The following is a 27,337-nucleotide window of genomic DNA, read 5'->3' as shown; positions in this document are numbered from 1 at the left end:
CTTTTGTTAAATGAAAGCTTCTCTAAACAAAAAAAAAAGAAAGAAAAAAGTTATCTCTGGCAGTTACCCAATATTTCTGAACAACCAGCCAAGTCAAAATTAACCAGTCACAGCGTGAAAATAGTCACATAACATATGTTATTATTTTTGTTCAGTGATAACACCAGTTTTGCTTAATGGGTAGCCTTTTCAAAGCTTTTGTCAGGTATTTCTGCATTAACTGTAGCTGATGCCTTTTTCTAAAGAAAGTTTTATTCTGCTAAGTGCATGTGATGAAATTCTGGGATAAAAATGTAAGTACATCAGTAGCTAGTTCTTATTTTGTTGCAGAAACTTTTACTAATCTTTTAAATGCTCTATGACAACACCAAGAATAAATGTTTATCCCTTCTATCAGATGTTTCATAGGTTGAGGTACTTAATTTCAGTACCACGTATTACAGACGTGCAAAAATAATTTTATTTGAAATATTATAGAAAAAAACTGTTCTGACAGGAGAAATGGCACTTCTAAATATTCTGTTTCTCATAGCATTTTTAAAATTATCTGTGGATTCAGTTTGAGTTTGTATAATTTATAGTTCCATATAAATATAAAATTTTTAGATTTGATTTTTTTTTTCTATTTGGTATGAGAATGCAAAAGAGTGACAACTATAACATTTGGAAAAAATGGGGTAAAACTATTTTTTTCTTACGGTTTCACTGCAGTGACATTTGTTGTTGCATATCTTTTTCTTTTCTCTAACACATAAATTATTATTAGAAACTCTAGCCACCTTTGAAAAAATCACTTTTTTCTTCTATTTTTTCCTTGTTATTAATGAGACACATGCTAATACCATCTGTTAATGAGTATGGTGAAAAACTACATTTTCAGCTCTTCCCATCGTAATCTCCTTTGAAGATGCTTTCAAGAACTCATTCCTTGATAAATATTATCAGTCTCAGACCAATTTATTATGAAATTTTGATTATGGTATATAAGAAGAAAGAAATATGTTTTGAATAAGGTATACCCCATTCAAAAGGTGTTTAAAAATTTAAATTTTAATTTAAAAAAATGAAAAGAATTCTTTACTGCAAAATGAATTATTTCACTTGTACTCTGAGTGAAGTCATTTCTTTACACAGAACTTACCCTTACGACCAGAATAGGGGCATGATAATGTTTATGTTGTCAAACTTCAGGACTCATACGTGACTTGTTCGTTGGGTGAGGATGTGGTTGGCACAGAGAAATGCTGGCACAGTTCATTTTCCATTTGCAGTTAGCACAGTACTAGCAGAATAATTCGATCCAGTTTTTTTACGAAGCTCACTAAACTCACCTTGGTTACTATATGCTGATTGAAATAATTTCTGTGCAACTGAATGCGATATAAAGTGAATGCAGCAAAGAAGTGCACATTTTTATCTTTTGTAATTGAAAGTGTTCTTCCCTGTGCGTGAACTTCATCTCACAGTACAAAAGCCCAAGCAGATGTTGGCCTGCATCTTGAATTTGTCTTGCTCATCATGAAAGCAATTCTGGCAATTAGAGCTGCTACCTCTCTGTCCACATAAATGAATCATTCAAAGAGTCCCAGGATGGCTGAACTTGCAAAGGATTGCAAGGGAGGTTATCTTGGTCTAACCCCTGCTTAAGATTCCAAAACCTTCCAAGTTTAGAAGATGTAACTTAAGGATTCTATATTTTTGCTGAAAACAATGCGTTTTAAGAAACTCATTGTTTCTTGAAAGGCACTCAACACATAATGAGATCAACTCCTTATTTCGTATGGTATTCAGCGTTTTGTTTAGAAGTAGTTATTTTGAAAGAAGTCCTTCAGAACCAATATATCAAGCAAATAGGGTTCTGACTGAGGTGATAGTTAAATGTTTTAGTCATTCGTTGTCGCTGTGGAACCCTGATGCAAAGGTCTTTCTTCTATTGTACTTTATAAATAAACTACGATAACACTTTTAAGGTAGTGCAGCTATGAAGAGTTGCAAGTGAGTTTACATTCTATGGTGTGAGAGGGTTGGAATCAGTAATTGTAACACTTTTAAGTCTGAGGAGGCCTTGGGAGTCTCTGCCCACCATTACAGAAGTTGTTAAGAGAGGGATCAGATCTTCAGATGCTCTATTTTGGTGTATGACTGATCAAGTCAGTAAAGATAGAGTGATCTACCAGTTAAGGATATGCTCCTCTAAAATGCTCCTTTCTGTAACACTAAAACAGACTGCATTGAATTTCTGCTGCGCGTTCTGATGAGAAAATAACATGCAAATAAGAAACTAAGTTGACTACTCGAACGAATAAAAGAGCTAATTGTTACCTGAAATTGCAGTAATTGCTTTGTTCTCAACCAAACCTTTTGTAAGCCAACAGCAACACAAATGATACTGAAATATCATTTAAAAAAAAAAAGATTCTTGGAGATTTCACCTACTGTTTAGGGATGAAATTATTTCCAAGACAGTTGGCAAAGACAGGAGATTTACAAGTCTCAGCAACAGTTTTCCTTGTGGAAAAATATTAAGTAAAACGATTTGAACATCTGGCAAAGCTCTGAAATAAAACAATACTTTGAAACAGAACTGATTCAGTGTATCCTAGGACATTACATCAGTGACATTAGAACAATTAATATTCAAGATGCGCTTAATTATAACTATACTTCACAGATGTTCTACAGGAAAAAGTGGAACATTGTGATTTCTGGTTGAGCTCTCATGCAGGCAGACTAATGTAGTCACAGTCTACATTCTTCCTCTGAAAATGTTAAAAACATTGACTGTTGAAACAAAATTATCTGTGAGAATCTTGGCAATAGCAAGCGCCTGGCATTTGTAAACAACAAATACTGTGTTTTATCAGCTGCTCTATCAACTGTATTAGACTGGGAAATTTTGCATAGGATGGCACATTTCGGGCAAATCTTCTGTGCTTTAGACTTGTCTAATGTCAGGATAATGGTAAATGAATGGAGGAAATCCGTGGCTGAGGCAGGTATTCTGCTGGTAAGCACAACTCTCTCCGTTGTTTTTCACTATCCTCTGTATCATTCGGCTGCTACCAACTAAAATCAGGGCTTTCAGACTGCAGAATGTTAGTCCTCTGTTGGGTGGATGAGTCCCCGGAAAAGTTGTCAGTGAAAAAAAATAGGATATTATAATGCTATTAAAAATTAACGGTATTTAATGGTGCCTAGGAGGTAAACCAAGGTTGAAAAGGTAACCTTGGGAACACTTTGTAGCCTTCAGTATTTAAATTAGCAATTTTAGCAACGTTTTTAACTGAAAAAAATTGGTATGTATTAAGCAATTATGAGCTGGGTATAATTTAGCTAAGAATGCAGGATATATGTCGTTTAAAATAGCTATCAGATATTATTACAATTTACTGTTGAAAAGAGCAGTTGCCAGATCAAACCATGGGTAGGGACCCATATGATTGAAGCCAAAGGTAAGAGTACTCAAGTCATGAGGTGTGAAAGGATCCTCTTAGCTCATCCTGTGGTTTGTGTGTGTATGGGTGAGTGCATGTGTGTGTGCACGCGACAAAACCCAGTTGTGGTGCACAACCTGAACTAGAAGCGTAATGCAAAGGATTTCTAAGAACATTTTTTGAACAGGCTTTCTTGCTCTGGGCAGAGGAATTTTTTTATTTGATTTCTCCTGTTCTTGAGAAGTCATATTTTGTAGAATAACAAATTCTCAATATCCGTTATCAGTTTCTTCTAAGAAAAAAAAAACCAGAGTCAGTACTTTTAGTTAGTTGCTGAGGTCAAAAGTACAGCTACTGCTCCAGATGAAAGAACATATCCGCGATTTCATGAAGTCACTTGGGAATGCTGTAAGTGAGTTGAAATGCAACCTTAATTCATCTGAAAATAAAACGTGCTTTTACTGGAGATCTGCATTTGAGATTTGATTAAGAAAAAAAATCATCTACTGTGACTCCATCACACTAACATCTTCCAAAGATGAGCTGCAGTTAACACATGCTAGCCTGCTTCCATTCCTATTTAGCCGCCCATTAATCATGAACAAACTGTTACAATAACTCATGGTTAATAGGAAAAATTTATGGGCATAGCCATATAAAATCAAACAGTGAAATATATTTCTGAGTTCCAAGAAAAGGAGGATAAATTATTGAGAACTCCCGCTTCCAGACAACTTGAAAATATGTCCAGTGCTACTAATTAAAATTACTCAGCTGAGCATCTGAATTTAATTAATCAAATCAGATTGTGATAGATATGATGTTTGTTATTTTGCTTGATATTTCGTATCTAATGAAACTTCGCATTTGTTTTCTCAACTTGTGAGAAAAATAAGTGTTGAATATATTTAATTAGATGTCTCTATAAACACTTTAAATAAATAGGGTGTTTTTTTGTAAAGCTGAAGTGTTCACTACGTACAGTGTATTAAATAAATCCTTTACATTTAAAAAAAAGAATTAGAAAGGTGATGTTTTGCGGATCCACATTTTCTTTGATTTCAATCCAAAGTGTTAGGAGTGTACAGTGTAACACGTCTGCTTGCAATACTTTTTAAGTGGTAACTATTTTCATATTGCTGCTGATTTGTGCTCTGTTTAGTTTTGTTTTGAATTGAAGTAAAATTTACATCTGTACCCAAACAGTGATTTCTTATTAATTTCTTCCTTTTTTTTCATAATTTTTTTTACCTAAGCAAACCGTAGGATTATTGACCATCTTCATGAAGTGTGTACCTGGTTGAATGGGGGAGAGAGGAAGAAAAAATTGCAGAAACTTTCTTTCTTTTAACTTTTATTTCCCTTACCTAGCAGTTATTAAACTATTTTTATGTAGGAACTCTTTTGTTATATTGTTTAGTTCTGCTGACTGTAGTCTACAGAAAGGCACTAAAAGCAGCAGGAGTTTCCACGTTCACCTCTTCTTGTGCAGACAGTGTCTTGGTATTTCTCTCTGAATAAACCAGCATGAATTAGGATTTTATGGGGTTTCATATGTTTTCCAGATCTTTCTACTTTCTTTCTTTCATGGATTTAGAGTACTTTCCAAAATTATTAGGTTTTGAGGAGACAAACTGTTATAAATATTGCAGTTTTCCATAAGCTATTGTGCGGTTTTCAGTCTCGTCAAGAAGATCTCTTCAGGTTATTGTTCAGAGCATCTTGGGACTCAATTTTATAAGTGAATTGGGAAAAGGCCATTCTGTGTCACAGCTCCTATTTCATGTATTGTTGCCATCAAGTTGTGACATGTAAGACAATACTGTCTTAGACAGTAAGCTCAGCCTAAGCTTGTGGTTGAGCACTCGGTAGATGACTTTAGGCTGAAGCATCTTAACTTTGATCCAAGAGCTTATCTGGCCTGCTCTTAAGTGATAACAGGAATCAAGGTTAGTTAGGTTTTTTTTGGTGTTTGTGAACCCTTCATCTATAGATAAAATCAGGGCAGACGTAATGGATTTTCATATGTGCTTTTTAATACTTATTTTCAATAGTATTTCAATAAAATCTTCTGAGTTGCAGAACGAGGAAGTAAAACCCCCAGACATGCCAAAATTCAGATGTGGATTCCTATTCAGTCATATATAGTTGTTGACAACTTGTAAAATACGGTAGAAAAGAGCCGGTGTTTATTCTGAAGTGTTCTTTGAAGATAAAAGTAGTATTTTTTTTGAGTTTAAAATAAAAGAGGACTTATCTTCTGCATTGTGTTCTCTTGTGAGGTAATTGCAATAAGAGACATTTTAGCTCAAGGTTTCTATTATGCTTATTAGAAGTCATTTTATTTCCCTGAAAGGTTGTAGCTTGTATCTTAGAAATTCTGTTGCATAAAATTCTGCACCTCCCCTTATTGGGCTATTATGACAGGGACAGTAATTAGCACTAAACTCTAAGGCAATTTATTTTCATAAAATTAATAATAATGAAGATAATTTCATTTTTGAAAGCAGCTCTGTGAAAAGGCCTCTCAGATCACTGTGTGGAGATGTTGATTATACAGTGAAAAGAAGTTATTCACAGGAGGGAGTATTAGCATAGCCACATTCCACTAAAAACACTCGTACTCTTGCCAAGTTTCCGTGCATAAAATCATACGCATGCTGTGTTGATGTTATTAGTTTCCATCGTTCAAGATGCTGCAGTCTCCTCTGTATAAATCTATACTGAAGAATCTTTATATGCCAGGGAATAGGATCCCTAAGCACTTCAAAGTGTGATGCATTTAGAAGAATGCAAAACAAAGTATGTCAAAATCCAGAAAAGAAGACTGGGTGAAAGACTATTTGGATTATTTCTGTTTCCTATCTGTGAAAATTGAATTGACTGATGGTAGAAAGAAACACTTCACTGGTTTTATTGTATTAACTTTTATTTCAGTTACTTGTCTTTAAATTCTATGGTTCTATAATCAAAATTTGGAAGTGGGTTAGGGAGAGCAGCCTGAGACGTTATGGAATCAATGTATAAATTCAAACCCAATTTCAAAAACACTCTTGTTTTCTTTCAAAGCAAAGTAGTATGTGGCTCAGAGTGCCATCGCAACTTGTAAGAATAAATCACTGTACTAAATTTGTGACTGACAGACATTTTAGTTCCTCAATTTGTGGTGCCTGAATGCCTTCCTGAACAGAACATATTGGTTCAGACGTATTTTGTCAGTCTACTTAGAAACTTGATTTCTTAAACAATTATCTCATAGAGAAGTAGGGAAGAGCCTTAGGCTTCTCCATTTATTATTCCTGTGCAGCTTAAAAAACTGTATCCGCATCCTCACAGTTTTCGTGCCGTTCATATGTTAAAAGAATAATTCTCTGATTTTTTGAAATGCAAAAGAGGGCACTAGGTGGGGAAAAACAACTAAAAACCTGTTGGGGTTGAGAGTTGATTTTCTGAATATAGTTACACTCTGGGATGTGGAAAGACTCAAACTTTGTCATTTTTGGCCCCGCTGTCTCAGTTCTCAGCGAGGTTTTCACTGCACTATGGTATTTCAAGCTACATTTCTTTCATGCTTCTCCTGTTATATGTTCTGAAGTCTGTAAGCCCAGAACTGGGCTAATTGGTGGAAACAATTGTGGGTCAAGGGACTGAAAGCCAAAGACTGAAATTACTGGGTTTTTTTTAGGTTTTCTTTTTGTTTGTTTAAGCAAAGGGAAAGATATTCACACAATATACAGCCAAAGAAAAACACTATTGCAAAATCAACCCCCAAGCTTAGAGTTGTTAAAAATGAGAAATTCTTTTTGTCTCTTTTAAGGGACTTGTGATATACTCCTCAATATGAGACATAATTTTGAACCCTTGTTGGAAAAGACGTGTCTGGGAGGGAAAAATCCCAATGAATGTGTAAGTGGTTTTATATATAAAACCCTATTTTTTGTTGTCACAGAAGCTGCAGAATTGTCAGTGCATAATGTAGTGGGAAATACTGCATGGAGCAGGCTAGGAGGAGTTCAGAGCACGGTTTCCTTTTTGACACTGTTCAGATTGAATTTAATCCAGTTTGGAGGTTTGGGAATAATGTTTAAAAATCTGAAACAAATATTAATGCTGCTTTCCTGTTTTATTTGTCTTGCAACTCGAGAATTTGACACTGATTTTGACACAATTTGAAGTAAATTAAATCAGTGATTTTAATGTTCACTGTGCTGTAAAATTAAACACTCTGAAAAATGGATCCCTCAGACTGGGTGTCCTAATTTAAAGGAAAATTTATCGTTTCTCAGTTCTCTGTCTATGAAATGAAGATAGCGCTATTGCCTCATCGAGATATGGTGGCTCCGGTTTGTTAGGGGTTTGTCTGCTGTAGTCAGAGAATTTAAAGAGCTGATGAAGAGATGGATTATTTCATATTCCAGAAATAAGTAGAACAGAGTGCAATGAATACATATGGATGGAAACATCATCAGTGGTATTTACATATTGATAAAAATTATAGGTCAGGTTATAAGGTGAAAATATTTATAAGTGCTTTTTCGAAGGCTGTTATTGATCCCAAACTTTTAATGAATAAAGGTACTAGTTCTGGCATAGGACATTTAGAATAGGGCATCCAGAATTTAGAATACTTATTTTACAGCCATTTTCATTCTTTTAATATCTTTCTATATCCGTAATCCGTACAAAGATTAAGGAAAGATGGGAAAGCAAATTCATCATTGAAAAGCTTCAAGCCTTTGAAATAGTTTTAGTGAGATCTAATAAAGTTGCTTGTTGTTAACCACTTAAACTCAGTAATGTGATTTATTGAAAATGATCATATATGGCTTATTTTGAAAATCAAGAACTTTATGAAATGTTTTTAGTATTTGGGGTGTTGGCAATAACAAATACTAATTGTGATATAGTCTTTGTAGGAAAGCCATGTATTTTGAGGAATAAAAAACTGAAATGCGTTCTCGTTTTGCCCCCAGATATATTTGTAAAGAGTTTTCACCAAGTTGTTTGTATTACGCTGAATCCAGATGAACCCATGAGAATTAAACTAGCACTCGAGATGTGAAACAAGTGTGAGTGAAGCAGAGCAAGCAGAATAAAATTGCATTTTTCAATGTGCGAAAAATTACCGAAGTAAAGTGCTGCTGTAAGATATTTTCTCTCTCCTGTTGAATACAGATCAAACAGAAGTTCTTCCTGTTGCCTTCTTTACTATGGTTGCTCAGAATGACTACAGAATCACACAAGCAAAACCGTAATGGAGAATCAAGAGGCTAGAGCAGTTCTGTATACATCAGCTCCCTCCAATATTGCAGCGTCATAGAACATTTGTTATTAGAAGAGGAAAGGAAGTATAGAATATTATTACTGTAACTCTTCTTTCTCTCCTCTGCGGAACTGCCAGATGTCACCGGATCATTGTCTAGCCTTTTAGGAGTGACACGAGGAAGCCTTGAGCAACTCCAGACTATCACAGATGCAGATGCAGGTGGGATGCACTGCCTGATGGTGACTAAGGTAGGTTGTGGAAAAATTAGAGCTGCAGGCAAAATAAAAATCTATCCAGCTAAACATGTTAGCAGAAGACTGTTTTGTTCCCATGGCTCACATTTTATTCATGCATCCAGAAAAGTTAATGGTCAGGGCATGTAGCTGCACATTTGACATGTTTCACATGTTTATTATAAATTTAATGTGACTAAACTTTATTATACTCTACTCGGGGATGCCTTCAGTATGTGATTCATTTTGATTACTCAGTACAAAAGTTTCCTGTAATGTAACCCCCATTCTTCATTGTCCCAGATTCTCATTTATACAAATTTCTTGTATCATGAATTTTGTACAGATTCCTGACAAGGTCCCCTATGTCACTAATCTTGTTAAGGTCTGTGCTGCTCCATGTGGTACATCTAAAATCAATTTCAGTCACATTTGACCATTGTGCAGATGGAACATTATTCATGCATTAGACTTTCTAAGTGGGGTAAAGCAGAACCTTACATTTATTCCCTACAATTGTATCCACATTTTTGTATTATATATGGTTCAGTAACCTTTTGTAGAAGACCAGAAGATGCCTCTGGAGGCAACACAATGTGCATCAGAACTGATTTATACTGTAACATCTGTCAACTTTTCCCTAGGACCTAGTTGTGCCAGGATACACATGTCATCTTTTCTAATGACTTATCAAAAGATAGAGGCTGACTGTGGAAAGAGATGTACCACGGGAACGCATGTATTACTACTCTCTGTCATTTTTTCCAAGGAATAATGTGCAATGTGCTTAACGATTTCTAAAATGCAGTTTAGTGTGCATTTTGCCCGTAGGGTTAACTTTTTTTCTTAATGAATTTCTGAAAATAAGGCGTAGAAATGCTGTTGCAAAATGTGTAAGTATGCATGGAATGAATTTTGGAAATACTTGGAAGAACTTCATTTTCCTGCCTTATGAAGTGTTTTGAATCTTTGAAAAAATCCTCAATATCCATACCTCCCTCTCTCTAGCGAACAGAAAAGCAGGCACAGGAGGGCTTAGAATAGCCGATGTATTTTATGACATAGATTAACTCATGGACTTGAAAATACATCTCCTGTGTCTCATATGAATATTTTGCCTACTGGGATATTGTATCACTCTATGATTTTGTATAGCTATTGTATAGTATGCCAGGTGAATGACTGCCAGATACTCAGACAAATTACCTAAACGGTAAAAGGTGTAGAGCCTCTAATTCTTCCTTACAGTTTTATATGCGTTATTCCTTATTTCTGTGGTTATTTTGTTTTCTTACTATTAATCTAACTAGAATTTCCATCCTAACCTTATAATCATTCCGTAGCAAACTCCAAAAAGTCACACTTTACTATCTAATGGTCACATGTCAGCTGGTATGTCTAACGAAAGACAGGAAAGTGAAAAACAGCTCAGATTCAGAACCATTTCTTTATAAACTAACTGTGCACAATATTGAAAACATAAACACTGATTTCCTCCTGAAAGGTGTATTTGTATTACCAGAATTACTCTCAGTAACTCATCACATATCCTTTTCATGAAAACCAGTCTTTAATACTGTTTATGTGGAGTTCATTGGTGTAGACATCTCAGAGCCTTGAACTGCTTCAATCAGTTAGTTCTGTTGTCTGTGAGAATGATGTAAAAATGAGTATGCTGTCATGGGAGGTCTGGTTCTGTCTTTTTTGTGCATGGGGTAATGTGTTCTGGTGTTCTGGTTTGAGCCAGCAGCTATGAATGAAGTGTGTAAATGCGCAGGAATCTTCCTTTTTCTTACAAGGAGGTTGAAATTATAATTTAGTATGCACTAGAGAAGTTTTGTTTTAACTTGTCTCCAAATAACTTTAGTTCCATTTGTAAGTGAAGTTGCAAACCTTAAAATGGCATTTTATTATTATTTGTATTACGAATTTCAGTACTTTTGGTTAATAGTTGCTAGACCAAATAATGAAGTTCTGATATTACACATAGTACATTCATATTTATAGAAGTAAAAAGTAAAATTCAAGTGTGACTTAAGCTAAGAGTAAATTCTGTTGTCTTCACAGACTTTAATTCTGTACCGCACTTGATGTCTTTTTGTGATAGTTGGCTTTACTGCTTTTATATTGATTCAGTTTAACACATTGGCTTATATGTCAGAGTGATTTAGGATGTTATATATTTTTTTATTTTCCTATTTAGATCTCTCTTGTAAGTGAAAATACACTATGTAATTTGTAGGAGTCGTATTTATGAGTTAACTACACAAAACTGTATTTTAGAGATCGAATATAATGTTATAGTATAATGTAGTTACGTGTTTACAACAGGATGGGAGGTGAAACTACTGCTCCACCTGAGCACACACCACCACAATTCTGGAGAAGGATCGTCTTATTACCTCCTGGCAGTTGACCATATTCTAAATAATGTAATGTTCATCAGTTCGTGGGAAGAAAACATATAGAGCTAATTAGCCTAATTAGTGGAGTACTTGGAATGTGAGGCCTTGCTTCAATGTCTTGCAAAGCAGAGCAAACCTAAAAGAAGAAACTAAAAGGTTCCCTTGTCATAGAGAGCATGCAGGACCTGGCACGTTCATCTGAAATATGGCAAAGGGAGTGATGGGAGCGTGGATAAGGCTTTTACTCAGGATTTCTCTGTTTTCTCTATGTGACTCTCTACTGTGGCAGTTAAAAGACACCATGTTGTCAACTAACCAACAGTACTGTAATGAGATTTATCAGTTTGTATATGGTCCCATAGTGTCTGTGTCAGAGTTTCCAAACACACTTGGGTAGTAAGAAAATTTTAGCAAAAGAGCATTCTGTATCACATCAGCCAAGGTGCTTCCTGCCCATTCTTTAATGCTAAATGTAGCAACATAAGGACATGATGGCATATCTCATGTAATCAAAATGAAAACCTACATATTAAAAGGAAAAAGCAAGATTTACCTTTTGCTCTTTCTTTTCTTTATAATGTATTTTGTTTACAGCCTTTCAAAGAACTGATCTGTGCACTCTGGTAGTAGAACATTTGGTGGAAGCTAGCTTGTAGGTTAAGGTAAGAGAACCATTGATTACTTAACATCTATGATTGCTCAAAGTCTGTAGAAAGTGCATCTATTAATTTTTTTTAGCTGTACTTTCTAAAATATGTGTTCATTGCTTCAGTTTCTACGAACATTCTGGTTTTGTCCCTTCCATTGCATTGAAATGCACAAAAAATAATATTTGAAAAAAAACAAACATTGTGGTTTTCTCTCTTGAGATGTCCACAATTTGGATGAATAATGGTGCCACATTATCCTCAAAAGGTCGATGGGATCAGAATATTGTATGAAGCTGTACCAGACTGCGTTAATTTACCATTAACTTTCTGTTCGAGCTGTATTATGTTTAAAATAAGCTGTGCGTATAATTCCTTTTATTGTTTTGGTCAAGGGAGAGGATTTTTGTCTGTAAAGATTCCAAAAAAACTTGTAACTGGCTGCCAAGCCAAGTATTCTGTCTGACATTTGTGAGTTAATGAAAGAGCTGCTGTAGCCTTGTAGCTGGATTTCAAAATGCAGAATCTGGAGAAGTATATTGCAAATGTAATGTTACCCAAGTCTCTCTTAATGAGAATTTAAATAAAGAATGACCCAATGGAATTGCAGCACTGTATAGTGCTGCCATTTAGGAGAATGGAATCATGTCTCAAGCCTAGAGCAACTTAAAAGTAGGGATTTGAAGCTTTTGGTCTCAGGGGATGAAGTAAGTGCTTTTCAGTCTCTCAAGCCGTTCTCTGTTGACTGAGGTAGCTTTCTATAGGTAGCTGCTAATAGAGAGAAAGACTAAGTTTATTAGAGTATCTAATATACGGGAAAAATGACAAGCTTTATTTTCATTGTGCTTTTTAGTCCATGAGGGAATAAACGCAAGCTGCGCACAATTTTAGAGGGTGAAGGTACATATAAAAATGTAATATGAAAAGCAATAGTTTATACCTGAAACATTCAGGATTCCTAGGTAGCGCCTAATTCAAGTACTTGGTAGATCTATTAACACTTAGCTTCTGAGAGCTTAATGCTCCTGATATTGGCTGTATTTAATCTGCTGTATCAGTGATTACTTCCGTAAACAGACTAGAAGGATATAGTGAGGGAAGAAGGATGTAGCATTCCAGGTCCAGATGAAGAACTACATTAGCATAGATTTCCTTTGTAGTCATTACAGAGAAAGAGAGACGCTCATCTGGAGAACGATAGTGATCTGAGACAAATTGTATTCTGCAAGTCCTGCATCTTATGCACGGTTATGCACAGACTCTGCAGTTCCTTTTAATTCCACAGGTAAATACTTGAAGTTTGATAGATAACTCTTAATTTAATAGTGTTTCATTACTAGTCCTAATTACTGTCAGCTCATGAAACAATTGTTACATTATTGTTCCTTTAGAGAAAAGATAAAAATGAGGGGTGATATAAAACATAAAACAGTATCTCAGAGTTGTTGGCTGGACTCTCTTTTGACATGGTTGGGTTTCCATGTATTTGTTTATATACCATAAAATATGAAATGGAAATATATGGGTATCAGAAATAAGAAAAAAAATCATTGCCAAACTCATCTGGGAGACAGATGTATCTATATAGAGATACATATATAGAGAGAGATATATATGCACACACACGACTTAGGAATACTTGCTAGGTGAGGAGATTTCAGTGCTCCTAATTGCAGTGTTCCTGCAATACATCACCATCATCGCTACTAAGAAAATGCTCCTCAGGCACAGTAAGGGTCAATGTTTGATATTGATACATTTCATTTATACTTCCTTAGGTCACTTTTATTTCAGTCTGGAAGTACAATAAGAACTTAGGTTAGTTTTTCTACTGCCATGAACTGTTTAGAGGTAGATTTATGAAAATTGCAGGCTTTTTAAAATACAAGACTGGAGAAAAAGAGAGATTTGTTACCTCAGAAAGCTTTACAAGTCATAAGTAATTGCCCACTACCCCTCTGAAGCAGATTTATGGGAAAATGTACATCCTTTTCCTTATATAAATGAGAAAAACTGAGATAGAAATGAAGTGATTTCCTCAGGGCCGAAAGCTGCAATTGGAATCAAAATTATTACTGAGTAGTTTGTGATTTCAGCCTGGTACCTGGGCTGTACCAATCCTTACAGGGCCTCCCGTGCCTGTCTGTCACTCTACAATTACTGGCCCTGGGAGCTATTTCTCCATGAATGACGATCATAGCTTACGGCTTCGGCTTATCGAGAAACAAGTTTGGTGGACAAGTTCTCGTTTTTTAATCTGTCCAACGTTTCACTTCCAGATATAAATTGTGATTGACTGATTTAGTTGAGATTGTTTCTAGTGAAAATGCTGCTTCTGTAACTTGTTCCGTGAAATATTTCTGTTAGCAAGTATCAAGTGTTTTCTAGCACTTGGGGAAAAAATTCTTCATTTCAATGAATGTTACTTCTTCACGCGATTGCATGCTGTAATACCTTTTATTTAGATGACTCGCAAAAGTTGACAAAAGGATTAGACTTTCATTTCTTTCTGCTTCGGGTAAAGTTAAAAGTGATACTTTCACCAAAGTTAAAGGAAAAAAAGATTTTGATCCGTAGAACTGAAGTGGCTACTGCTGACACCTGATTCACAGGAGTTCTGTTATCAGCTGGAGTGTTAACAGGTTTTCCTGGGGTTCATAGATTTTTCTGACCTGTCTAATCATCCCAGATGATCAATGCGGCCAAATACTATAACAGGTAATTCAGTGGCTATTTTCTTTGGGCCATGCTAAACTGAACTGCTTTTGTGCCTTAATTATTGCTATATTTGATGAATGTAGACCTTAAAAAACGCAGTCTGTGAAGATCTCTCAGCACAGCTGAGTGTGACTCGCTAGAGCTTGCCTCTGGCGGAGGTTTATAGCATATTTGAAGGAAAAGATTATTACTGCTGATGCATTGCAAAAAGGTAACATTTGTGTGCATCAGTGACTAAATTGCCCTCTATTATAGCACATCCCATAAAGTGACAAACCTCATCAATAAAAAAATGCAATAAAGAAAGTACTTCTGGGTTTGTCTAGCTAAGGGGAACTAGAGGTATTTAATAATGTTGAATAGCCATATCCACTGGTAGGTGGCAGGAGTTACTGCTTGTTATTGGAAAATTTCCTACTGTAGGTGATATTTTCGGAAAGTTTGTCTTTTTTTCTAATTTTCCAGTTAAAGAAAGAAATCAGTCATGACACCAAACATTAAAAACATAGAAGTAAAATCTATTAAAAATGAGCAAATAACAAACAAATGCCAAGAATAATTTTTTTTAAAAGAAGTTAACATTTGAAGAATAAATTTTGTCCAAGTTTTAATGGTGGGAGAGCAGGTGGAACTATTACAAGTGGATTGCTAAGTACCATCCAGAAGAGGTGGGAAACAGGAATAGTCACAAGTGAAGAGTGTTTGTTGCCAGATGACCGTACAGGTAAAGGCAGTTGGAAGAGCAGTATATTGAGGAGTTTAATATGACTGTGAAGTAGCATCTCTATTTCGCTGGTAGTTAAATTGCTTTGTTGATCTTGTTAGAAGATAAAAACTTTAATTGATTTTATTTTTTTCAATTTCTATAAAAGCAATGTTATTCTTTGTTTTCAGCTGTGACAAAATGGTACATGTAGTTCAGCCCAAGGTGAGTTTCAAGAAGGGCACGTACCAGTGTGTGTTTCCAGGACCCATGATTTCCTTATTGTCTTCCTTCTAGCAAATACCAGGACAGATACAATTTTCTTTTTTAAGTGGCTCTGTTCAGCTAACCTACCAACAGCGTGCACCAACACTTCTTTTTAAAAAGTGTAAATCATATTACAGAATGCAGAAAATGAAAAATACTAATAAATCTTAAGTTCCAGTCACCAATTCAATTTGAAGAGTCTGGGGTTTAGATCTTAAATCTCAGTCTTACAAATTATAATCTTACATAGCTTTTTTTAATAGATAATACTAATTCTGTTGATTATAGCTTCTATTCTTATTCCTGTGAAGATGGTACCGTGTGCATAGTATCACCAGAAATTAAGCTTTCTTATGCTATATTTTTGCCCGCTACAACAGAGTAATTTCTTAACTGTGGGGTCCCTTTCTCTGAACAAGACCAGTGACTTCATAATTTTGCTTTCCCAGTAGTGTAACACCTGCCTATGGAAACTGGCAAGTGTTCAGCAGTGTTTTTTTTCCTATAGTCTTGACATAAAATGACATAAAGTGTAATAGAATTAAGGAAAGAATAAAGCATATAGATATTTTATATACTTATTTATGTTTAAGAGAGTTCTTTACATGTAACTATTGACTTTAAGGGCATGAACTTCTTTTCAACACACATCTAATAGGTCAAAAAGGCCTGGCCTTGAAGTGGATAGGTTTCAAGGCACATGTTTTGTACCTTCCATCTTTCTTTTTTAAAGCAAAATTAGTCTTTTATACTTGAATTTTAGCCAGTTGTTACCGTCTGTACCACAGCAAATGTGTGATGTAGGGTAGAAAATTCAAAGAAAAGGGAAATCAGGGAACTGAGTAAGATTGAAAAACAGTAAGAGCCCTGCATGTATTTAACTTTGCTATTTCATTTAAGCTGTTTGTAATATCGTAGCCTCAATTAATCAGTGAATCTCGAGAAGCCTTGAAGATAGAGGCCAACTTTTTCAGATGAAGTTGCACTAATGCTTAGTCTCAGTTTGTCCATCATTTTAAGCTTATTTCCTCCTTCTCTTTTTGTCACATGTTTCTTTGAATGATGCAGGATCATCCTACTGCTATTCCCAGCTTTTCTCCTCTCTGATATGAGATATTTGATACTTATGTTTTAACAGTGAGTGAGTTACCAATTGACCTACACTTCCACTGAGCTGCAAAAATCTCTTAACGCTAGTGTTATGGGGCAGGTATGAAACCTCCTGTTGGAAATAAAATCTGTAGCATTCAATGCTTTTGAGCATTGATAATTTTTTAGATGAATTCTTTTTATCTAATAAATGCCTCTGAATTTCAGAGGAAATTAGATCTTCATCTAAGCTTGTCTGCAATACTGAAAATTTGTGAATGTTACAGCAGATAATTAATGGGCAGAGTCAGCAAGCCATTCGTTGTTTCCTTACTAGTTGAAAGCTTAAATTTACCAGTTGCTATTTTAGCACACTTGTGCAGATATTAAAAGTGGTTTGGGGTTGGTTTTTTTCTGTTTTGCTTTTCTTTTTTTATATGTCAGATAGATAACTTTTAAATGCGCTGCTTTTCAGGTAGCAGACAATGCTTTTCTGGTTGCCTTGTGTTGCTTTGAATTAACTTTGAGATTTTAAATCAAGGACCCAAGGAAGGCTACTCCTACAAAAAACTAATCACTGATGAAGCTACCATTGATTAACTGTTGGGCTTTCATTGATTGCACGGTCACGATTCCACAGGAAGTTTTCAAACTTTATTTGTGTATTATTTCTAAATCATAAAAGAGAATTTTGTGTGTTGTATGCATTATGGCATGATTGTGAGATATAAATCAGAAAGAAGGAAGGAACTTTTTTTTCTTTCAGTGCCAAGAACTTTTATACACTTTATTCCTGATTTTCTGAATCAAACATTTCTTAAGCTATTCTATTAAGAAAAGGATAATAATGGAAGAGTAGGTTTTGCAGCATAAAGGGAAGTGGTTGATGCTGCTATGATTCTGTTCCACGATTTCCACTGTAAATAACAGTGAATTAATAACATAGTCCATCTGAGGATCTCAAAATAGGTCATCAAACACTTATTTAAAACTTGCAAAGAGGAAATGAACTACAGTGAGGTTTGGCTGTGACACATGAGCCTTAAAGCTAGAATTGCTTGAATTCTAGCCCTTCACTTCTGCAGGCTGCAACACCTTCTTTTTCAGTATTAGTTGTGTCAGACCTTTCACGGCTTAGACCGAGCTCCAAACTGCTCAGAAAACTGACATTGAGCCAGGATGTAAGTGGTGTGGTACCAGCCTCCTGAAAAATATGGTGTGCTTTTTGCCTTCCTCCAAATCCACATGTTCTTTACTTTTTGTGTCATCTCATCCTTGTTCTAATAATGTCTTGTCGTCTTTGATTTATTTTGCATCTCTTTTGCTTTTCTTCTTTCGCTTTTTAGAAGCGGTGGCCTCCTCTCACAGAGTGCAGTAACAGAGAGCCCTCAGCTCTGAATACAACGGAAAGGATCATTTGGCAGTTTGGATGTGGGGATCGTACTGTGAATGTATTCCTGAAGGAATTTCAGAAAAAGTAGCTCTGAACAGTATTTGATCATATTTCTACAATTCATCAGGTTCATATTCCACTATTGCTTACTTTGTAGTATGGTTTTTATTTTTTCCTATCAGGCAGGAACCTATAACCAATTGTCAGCAAAGCAGCTGAGCTATTTAACAAGTGAAAAATCCATATAATTAGCAGTACTGTGGTCTGTGTGTCTGAGATTCCATGTAGATTATTTGGGTATTTCAGGTAGATTATTTTCAGTGGTGATACAGATCGGAGCACGCTTTCAGTTAAGACTGTTATGTGATGATTACCTGGGCTCATAACTGATAACAAAATGAGATGATACAGGTCAGTTCATAGCACAACTTACAGGAGTGAGAAGATACACCTACAATTTTTCTTCTAAGAAAATAAAGACAAGCAGTTAAGTGAAGTTACAGGGAAATAAATTCAAGTGTTGGTTTGTGGAAACTAAATAAATAATGAGGGGCTCTCAGCAGCATGAAATTTATTATTGAAAGAAGAGATTTAATATTATTGGGTTCACTTAAACCCTTTTATTTCATAACTTATGATAGAACTCATAGTTAAAACTAGTGTAAAGAAGAGAGTGACAGAGGTTTACGACTTTTAAAAACACTTTTTTGTGTTTTATATATTTTCATATAATGAAGATACTTGAATAAGATAATAGATTATTCCTGTTATCATATTACTGCCTATATTTTGCCCAGTAAATTTGATATGAAATGACAATTTTATCATGATCTTCTTCGCAAAATTTTAGTGCTGCAATTTGTAGTATGGTTATAAACTTGTGACTGGGATAGAAAACAGATGATAGTATTTTTTTGCCTGGAAGAAACTTATAAAATCAAATAGAAGTGAGCCTATTTATATGCATATAATTATGATCATATTTTACAATCTTTATTTTATATGGACATATTGGCTTTGGCAGGTGGTTAATTTTTCTTTTAGCGTGTGCAATCAAATTTAAACAAAATGTTTTTATTGAAGCAATAGTAATCTGAATCGGTTACATGGGGCCAGGGGCTCACTTCTTCTCAAAGTCATTACATTCCAGAGCTGAATTATTAAATAGTATGAGAGATTTATAAATAGATTAATCATTGTATTATTAAAGTACATATGTGAGAAAGCTTAACATGGAGAGTCCATACCTCACCGTATGCACTTAGAGAAGAGAGACATTAATTATCTCTCATAAACTGTCTTTGATTTCTTGGATCTAGCAGCTTTGAGACACAAGTCTGACACAAGCAGTGAAAACTGCAGTATTTAATTGTTTGATACGTAAAATATGTGGGTGGGTAAAGGAAAAATTGGTCAAAAGTATACAGAGAGGTCATTGTCTTGAGCAACTGAATCCTTTGTTTCTCTCATTTCAGAGTGCGTTTATCGCACAGTCTGTGGTCCGTAACAGCCAAAGTACTGTGTGAGAGGGTATATGGAATTAAGGACTGCTGTGTACTTCACATGCATGAAAGAAAAGATTTATGCTTCAAAATGAAGTCATCGGTGTTATATTCTGAATTATGAACGCTTAACCAAGTAACCTGCTTACATGTAACGATGCTGAAGTACTTAACATATACATTCTTATAGCTCTCTCAATCTACATAGAGTTCAGAAGTACTTAACATATATATCCTTATGGCTCTCTCAATCCACATAGAGTTTTTAAACATTATACAGTACTTAGTGAAGCCAGTTTCAGAGTGATGTCTATTAAAAATAAATGTTAATGTTTCAGGAAAATGTAGATGTTTAAAGGTGATTCATGGTTTCTTTTTTTAAATAATAAGAATTGTGTACTGCAGGAGGGGTTCAGGAAGTATGAAAGCACTTTACAAAGGAAAGAGATTGAGTATAGTGTAAAATATTAAAGCTTTATACTGACAGATCTGTTTTTATTTAAATTTTTATTGAATTTTTTCTTTGAAGTAACAACAAGAGACACATAGTGTTGGCAGATAAACGATGCTGTGCTGAATGAGTGGCTACTTAACCCTAGAACTGTCAGACACTATTATTTTCAATGTCAAGGAGCTGGAAAGCTTTATGCAATGTATTCTGTTCTTCAAATTAAAATGGTCAATTTTCTGTTCTTTTATACATTTTTATGCCACAACTACATGTGATATCTAGACTAGCTCAGCAGGGAATGCTGAATTTGGCTTTAGACCTGCTTATAACATGAAGCCAAATTATGCTTCAGGTCATGTTGAAAGCTCGAGCAGCAGTGCCTGAAGCACTGATATTGTTGTTTTTCTGCTCCGAGTTTTAAAGTATACTAATGTCTGAAGCAGATATGCTATTGTCCTAATTAATAAGTATAACAGTGTAAAACCTTGAAGAGCAGCGTGTAATTCTTTGAAGCCAAGAATTTGCAATATGTTAAATTCTGCTTCCGTAGTTAATACTTTAATGTTAAAATTAATGTGAGGATGTATTAGTATTTTAAATTATGGATGGCCATTATGTGCATCTCAGATAAACTGCATTGCGCTTTCTAGTATTTTCATGTTTGACCAGAACATGTAGTTTTCCAGATACTCGGTGGTCTACCCCTGGAAAGACTGGACAGGCAAGTGCCTTTGAGTGATAGTAATCTATACTGTCATCATCCCAACAAAACTTCTATTTTATTTGATAAAATTGGGGATTAACGTTATGCTAATGCCATACTGTGCTTTTGGATTCTGATTTAACATCGATTTAGTAAATAAAAATAATGCATAGGAAAACTATGACAAAAAGAAGCTGGATTTTGTTATGTATTAGGATCATGGGATCAAAGGATAACTCATGTTACGAGGGTCCTAAGGAGGTCATACAGTCCAACTTCCTGCTCTAAAAAAACAGTCAGCTATAACCTCATAACTTCACCTGGTTTGTTCTTGGAAACCTTTCACAACCTCTCTAAGCAGCCTCAAGTATCCATTGCGTTAGTGTCCTCGTGGCAACAGAAACCCATGCAGTAAGTGACAGGTTCAATGTGTCAAAACTGCATCTGATTGCTCTATGATGATGAGCTCATTTAAGCCATTTTTTCTATGTGCAGATTTTTCCTCTACTGTTTCTCTCTTTTTTCTTTGCTTTTCATCGCACTGCTTTATTTATATGTCTGACTTTATTGCTTTAGTCATGACACCTCAGTTTCTTTTCTGCAACAAATAACTTTAAGCAAGAGAAACATTTCTTTACCTTTGTACACTGAAAGGAATTTTTCAATATATGCTTTTTATGTAATTGAGATAAACCCAAGAATTGTTAAGAGTCTTGAAACTTTCAAATGAGAGGCAGAAGAGTGTGAATTATGCATGTATGGGTCATTTCACACATTTTGTAATCTTTGAATGCTACTCAGGAAGTTGCATCAAATCCTGATGTGACTTTAGGTGGCCTTGCTCTGAACAGGGGTTGCACTAGAGGCCTCCAGAGGTGCCTTCCAAACTATATTAATTTACAATTCTTTATTAAATTAGATTCTCTATTAATTTTTGGTAACTATTACTATAGGTTACTAAACTAGAAGTAAAAAGAATCTTATACTAGCTCACATGGAAATGCGTTACTTTGTCAAACAGTAAAGAGCTGGTAAATAAAGTAACTTTTGAGGTCTTCTTGGGTATGATTCATCTGAATAACGGTAAACTGCCTGTACTGAAGTTTCTACATCTAAGCTAGTCATCAAAGCCTCCCTTTATACTAAATTGGGACCTGTCAGTATAGTATGAGGAGTTGCCCATGTTTTGTTGGATGAATAATGTTTCAAACTCCATTGGTCTTACAGCTTATGTCTCCGCTGACTTCTTTTGATGCAGACAGCTAGTTGAATGACATAAATTAGACCATTTGTCTCTCCTCTTTTGGTATGCTTTGACACCTTTCTTATTTTAAGAATTCTGTAAGCAAAGGCCATGCATTCTGTGAGCTTTGCTGCACTCGTATTTACATCAAATAAATTGCAAACTTTTTTTGTCAAAGAGTGTGATCTACATTACTTGACTGGAAGTAAATGGGAAAAGGCTTTTTATCTTGCTTGATACTTTGCAGGCCCACCCTTTGGGATTTTGCTTTTGGGATGTTAGATGAGATGTCTGGATCTGATGCATTACCGTGAGTTTTGATTGGCTGGTAATGAAGAAGGAGAGCACTGAGAGACCACATCCCCAGCACTCATTTCTATATAAGCTCTGTTCCCTATCAATATCAATCAAAGGTATGAAAATGTAGACTTTCTTTCTTTTTAAAACAGAATGGAGATGGCTATATACCTCGAAATTTGTTGCAAAAGAGTCTGCTGGGCTGGACTGCAGAGATATGAGAGAGGACACCAATATTCTTCTAGTATTGACAAATGTATCAATAGTAGTATTTTTCAAGTGTATATCATGGCAATATTCTTGAGCATTACTCATATAAAAGTCATTTAGTATCTTCTTGGAAAACAGTTATTTATAGTAGCAACGATTCTCTGTCCCTCGTTTCCTTTTCACTCGTAGTAGGCAGACCTTTCCCTCGTGTTTTAAAAAAAAAAGGGTAAACTCAAGAACAAACACAGTGCTTTTGCCCTGAAGTTCTCTCTCTTCTAATTTATCCTTTAAATTATCTGATCAAAAGCTCTGCATAAATTCTTGTCACAAATTCTAACACGTGTTATCTCTTTCTTCATCATTTATGTCCCAAGAAGAAAACTCATAACCTCGGTGACATGATGACAGAAGGTGACTTTTAAGTTCTACTAAAACCTATAGGAATCAAGAAGAAGCTATGGAAATGGGCATTTGATCAGTCTTTGATGACTTTAATTCCAGCAAGATGGAGTTCTAATCGCTGCAATCCTTGATAATGAGTTCATGAAAATAAGTTGGTTGTGTTTAATCCCTGGATTATTTTATAATGAATTATGCTCAGTTAACAAGCGTAATGGGTTGCCACACAGCACCAGTGTGTGTATGGTGTGGAACTTGGTGGGCAATGCCCAGAAAGAAGCTTGGAACCTGGTGAGGAGAGGCTCTTGCACTGCCAGTCCCTTCCTATTCTCCATAACTGACTTGTTCTTTTCTGATATATTAATAAAACTAGTGAAAAAATAAGTTTTCATGAGAAGTGATGACCTCAGTCAGTTTACCACTTTACTTGAGGTGGGGAGAGGACTTTCTTTGCTGTGTTTTCAAAAGATAGATCTGATTTATTCTGCGAAGTGGTGAAATACCTCTTGGACACTGCAAAGGCAGAGTTGTGGTAGTTCTGTGTTGTGCCTGAACAGCAGGAAAGGAGAAAACAGGTGCTAAACATCAACGATTAGCATATGTGTACCAACAGATGAAGTGTTAAACATCATCTCATGCAGAGGTGTCAAAACCCCCACCAAAGGATCTGTTGTAACCGGTTATGTGAAATAATACTGATGATATAAACCACAATGGAATGTAAAAGGCTTCAAATACCAAATGACCTGGTGAAAATCACTACAACTTATTTACTAGGATATGTATTTTCAGTGTGCACGTTCAGAAGCATTGCATCTCTCAACATGGTTGATGACGGTGCAATTTCATGATGGTTTCAAAACACATGAATGCTTCATTAGGTACCACTATAGTGTAGCCTTAAAATTAGTTGATATTCTCTTTTGTTACTTGTATCATTTATTGTGTGATTATCTTTTTTTTTTCTATTAAGCATTGCTTGCAGTGGAAGCTGGAAGATCCACTGATCTTAGTTTAAATTGTTGTTTTGTTCTGCTGTTTTTCCCAGACCAAAATTATCAGATTCTATGAGAAACTCCTCTTCCTTTTCATTTCTATGCCATATATTCGTCATGATCATTTAATGAATGCGCTTAACAGTAATACATGTGAATCTGATAATCATGCATCTTTCATGAATTTTTCATTTAACTTCTACTCTCCATTTCGTGCTCAGGGCATTGCTTGAACTTTTTCCCTTTCTATTGTCAATATAACCTTCATTGTCTCAATTTTTGTTTTGTTGTCTTCATGATAACTGAAGGATTCAGTCCGCAATAGAAAAGCTTGTTAGTTTCAGCTATTAATATTTACTTGGATGTAATATCTAAGCTTTTTTTAAGTTACAAAAGAGTAAAAAAGTCCATTATTAAAATAAGATATTGCTTTCATTTTCTGTATCTCTTCCTTTCCTTTATTACTTTGGTAGTTTTTTAAAACGTGGTACTGTTAGAAACTGCAGTATAGCCTGGAAGGTGTCCCAGGGCCTTATTGTGAGAGGTGTTGTCACAGCGGTACAATACCCTGTGTTGCTTTAAACTCTTCCTCCTCCCAGTCTGCATCTGAGTCAGATAAAACCCATCTCCCTTAATCACTTGATTTTTCACTATTGTTATATAATTAAATGTTTGACAAAACTTTAATTCTGGCATTAACTTGTGACTCTCTTGAAAAATAATTAAATGTCTAAACCTGAGGCTCAGTCTCTAGAATGATCTTAACCCATTTGATCTTGTCTGACCTTGCTTATTCCCAAGGAAGACTTCCAAGCAGACCTTAGTGCACTTGATAAATCTCAGTGGTATCTTGTACCTTGGTGGCTTTGCTGACAGTTTTGACTTTACAGTATTTTGAAGATGTAGCAGGAAGTGCATAACATGAAGTAGGATGGAAAATGGAAGTGTCCGTGTGAACACAGTGGGATACCTGCCAACATTAACTACTTGAGTCTGTCAGTTAATCGAATGCATTATCAAATGTATTGTCAATTGCACTAGGATCTCATGATAAAATATCAGTTATAACCACGGTAAATGAGAGTATAATAAAGCTTAGAAGTAGGAGTGTTTAACATTTTTCCACTTTTAATGGAAAGCACACATGCTTGATTATGTTTTGTGTATTATAATCAAGTCCTTGTAAAGAGACTGATTTTGGTGGGTGCTGAATGTGTTCACATCTCACTGATCTTTGTCACTGTATAGCAATGGCTGTATAGCAGTGAGACTTCCACTATTTTTCAGTGAGTGATTATTCCTCATTGGCAACAGTTCAAGAAGCTTTTAAGCATAGGCTTACCTTTTTTTCCATTTTGGTTGTCTCAACTATACCAAGAAAGCATTTAAGGACATAGTCAGATATATTTCTTGAGAATCACATCTACTCATCTTAACCTGCCCAGAAACTGCTGTTTTGTTTGGCTCAGTGTAACTGAGTTACAGCCTCAATATGAAGCTCATATCTTAGAACAATGAGCGTGTGTTTGGAGGGAGAGTGTGAACTCCTTTTTTTCTTTTTTACTTTTTTTTAAGTCTTTTCATTTAACAAGCGAGCCATTCTTTAACATAAGATTGCCACTTTCTGGATAATTCACCAGGTACTAACTGAAAATTTCAGAATCAAAAGCATATTAGGTTGCAGAACTTCTGCTTTATATAAATCAATTCCTATAAAATTGCTTCAGAAATATACTTTCTTGCAGATTCAAAATTAATTGCCGGCTTTTAATTAATTAAATTTCCGTAAATATGGTGAGGTGGGCAAGTTATGCTGTACTGTATCATACAGAGGCTGTGTGATTTAACTGTTATATCTCACGTGAGAAGAAAAACTGAAGAAAAACCCAGGGAATCATTGCATGATTTGGGCTGAAAGGGACATCAAAGATCCCGTGTTTCTGATCTCGCTGTCATGGGCAGGGATGCCTTCCAGTGGATTCGTTTGCTCAAAGTCTCATCCAGCCTGGCCTTGAACACCTCCAACGACAAGGCTTCCATGACTTCTTTGGGTAACTTTTTACAGTGCTCTACGACTCTCACAGTAAAGTTCTATGCTACATTTCTACATTAATATATTCCCTTTATTTTAAAATAAAACAGTTGCTTGTTGATTTTTACAGTTCCTGCGGCACTACAGAGATGGGGATGTTTAAAAAGTAGACGATATTTTCATTCTGTGCTATGTTCCTCTTTGTGTCAGACTGTAAATAAATAATGTGCTTACAGATAATTTCCAACATGGGGTTGAAACCTTTCTCCTGTCATGAGATGGAGCTGAGTTTTTGGAAAGAGAAAGAGCGCTCACCAGATGGCATTCATTAATGTCCACTCAGATAACAGCAGAAGCGCACTCATTGCCAGTAAGTCTTGAGACATGAGATAATAAATCTCCCTTGTTACAGTGTAATTAACTGTTAAAATGTTAAGTGAGCTCTCATTTGATATTTTTGAGGCGATTTGGAATGTGGGGAAAAGAGTTGGTATGTTATCTATTAGTTGTTGCATGAAATCTTGACTGGCAGACAGACACAGAAACAACAGTGAGATGAAGCTTTGCACCACCTTTACACAAAATGTTGCAGAGGATTAAATAAAGGTGATTTCCCTCTGCTGTGATATTAGGGTTTGGGGACTCTTTCCTATATAGTGAGAAGGAGGCTGTCGCTGTGAAATCCTTAATCCTACTCATAAGGGAATCTATCAGCAAAGAGCTTCTGTAGCACAACTTCTTTTCTGTAGCAGTGCAAGCTTTAATATCTAATTTTTCCAATAATGGGTCATTTTGTTCCCACACGTTAACCACAAAGCTCATTTTCTCTCTTTTGATTGTGTTAGAGGCACAAGGCAAACTTCCCAACAAATGTAACTGACTAATGTTTGAAATCTGGTGTGAGGGAGTTGAATTTTCATAGCTTAATTAGTGTCAGCAGGTTGCCAATTAATTAATGAAATTCTTTTGTGTTATCTCCAGCTGTATTTAATTAGTCTGGTTTTAGAGGAGAGAAGGCTATTGTCTAAAGGTAGCTGGGTGATGAAGCTTTTTTTTCAAAAATTGTGCTTTGCACCTTGTTAAAGTCCTTTTTTTTACTCTCAAATTCTGAATTCTTCACATTCTACAAATGAGTACATTGTGTTCTGTCAGCAAATAAGTAGTTAGCAAGGTTATTAGCTTTATGATATGACATGGAAGCATTTCTGGATTACGGTGTTTTAGGTAAACTGTTGAACTGCATCAGGAAAAAAAACCTGGGAGTAATTAAAGATGTATTTGCTAAGATCCAAGTTAGATGCTGCTATAATCCAACCTAATGATATGGCATTCTAGAAGAGGACTGTTTTA

At 35.4% G+C, this 27,337-nt stretch overlaps 1 long non-coding RNA gene across 1 annotated transcript; it reads left to right on the top strand.

Moving 5' to 3' along the window:
- Positions 1-18,127: 18,127 nt before the first annotated feature.
- Positions 18,128-23,253, top strand: LOC128853202 (uncharacterized). Its single transcript, XR_008451518.1, has 3 exons — positions 18,128-18,282; positions 22,504-22,607; positions 22,936-23,253. It is a non-coding gene; the product is annotated as an uncharacterized LOC128853202 (long non-coding RNA).
- The last annotated feature ends 4,084 nt before the right edge of the window (positions 23,254-27,337 follow it).

This window comes from Cuculus canorus, chromosome 10, assembly GCF_017976375.1.
Source record: "Cuculus canorus isolate bCucCan1 chromosome 10, bCucCan1.pri, whole genome shotgun sequence".
NCBI lineage: Eukaryota > Metazoa > Chordata > Aves > Cuculiformes > Cuculidae > Cuculus > Cuculus canorus.
This window is presented reverse-complemented; position numbering and strand designations above follow the sequence as displayed.